This window comes from Monopterus albus, unplaced genomic scaffold (assembly GCF_001952655.1).
Source record: "Monopterus albus unplaced genomic scaffold, M_albus_1.0 scaffold405.1, whole genome shotgun sequence".
Classification (NCBI taxonomy): Eukaryota; Metazoa; Chordata; class Actinopteri; order Synbranchiformes; family Synbranchidae; genus Monopterus; species Monopterus albus.
The window spans coordinates 450337-450895 of NW_018128285.1; positions in this window are offsets into that span (position 1 = coordinate 450337).

Below are 559 nucleotides of genomic sequence, written 5' to 3' on the forward strand. Positions count from 1 at the left end.
TTAAGTGTTGTGAAAAGGAACAGCAACGTCACACCATGGTAAGTGCTTCAATGTCCCGACTTTGTTTCGAATGTGTTGCAGGCATCGGAACTGAAATGTGTTTATTTTGAACACAGAATAAAATTGATGAGATATCACATCAAATAATGTGCCTGTAAAGTGTCTGTAATGTCAGAGATAAAGGTATAGGAGACTTAACCAAACATGGAACAAGAATGAAAGATTTGATAAAGGATCTGTTCTGTAGAGGAGATGAAATAATTTACATTCTCTCTCTATTACTGACTTGGATCCAATATTGAACTGGCAATTGGAACCCATCCCGACAACTTGGATTGCATGAGAAGGCTATTTATTAACCAGAGGCATGTTCAAATAAATGACCTCTAAAAGAGGTGAAACTACATGGTGAGCCACAGCAAGCCCACACAACAACATCACTTAGGAAGATATGCCAGAAGAGGGTCATGTGACTGATGGAGCTTGTGAAACTGAAACTAGTGCTACCAAGCTTCTGCACTGCCTTGATTAACTCTATATTGTCTAAGTAACCTAACAT